Raw genomic sequence first — 423 nt, forward strand, 5'->3', positions numbered from 1 at the left:
GGGGAGGAGCGCGGGGGAGGGGGAAGAAGGGGGGGGAGATTGGCTGGGCCCGGCGGCTGGAAGCCTCTAGGGCCGGGCACACCAGGGAGGGAGAGGGGAAGGGAGAAGGCTTGGTGGGCAGAGGCTGTAAGCAGCCCTCGCCGCCGCCCGGGGGGGAGAAAATTTTGCGGGCTGAGCTCAGGCCTCCCGCCACCACTGCTGCCGCCGCTGGGGAAGAAGGGGGAGAAAGTTTGGCAGGCCGAGTTCAGGCCTCTCGCCCCCGGTGCTGGGGGGGAGGAGGGAGAAGGCATGGAGAGAAGGCTTGGAAAGGCGCGGGCCTCGCTGTGGGTGCTGGGGACGGGGGGCAGGGAGAAGGCTCACCTGCGGCTGCTTCCTTCTCCTCCCGTGGAGCTTCTCCTCCCCCCACCCCACGAGTACCACGGG

The sequence above is a fragment of the Gekko japonicus genome, unplaced genomic scaffold (assembly GCF_001447785.1).
Source record: "Gekko japonicus isolate JY-2015 unplaced genomic scaffold, Gekko_japonicus_V1.1 scaffold147, whole genome shotgun sequence".
NCBI classification, from domain to species: domain Eukaryota; kingdom Metazoa; phylum Chordata; class Lepidosauria; order Squamata; family Gekkonidae; genus Gekko; species Gekko japonicus.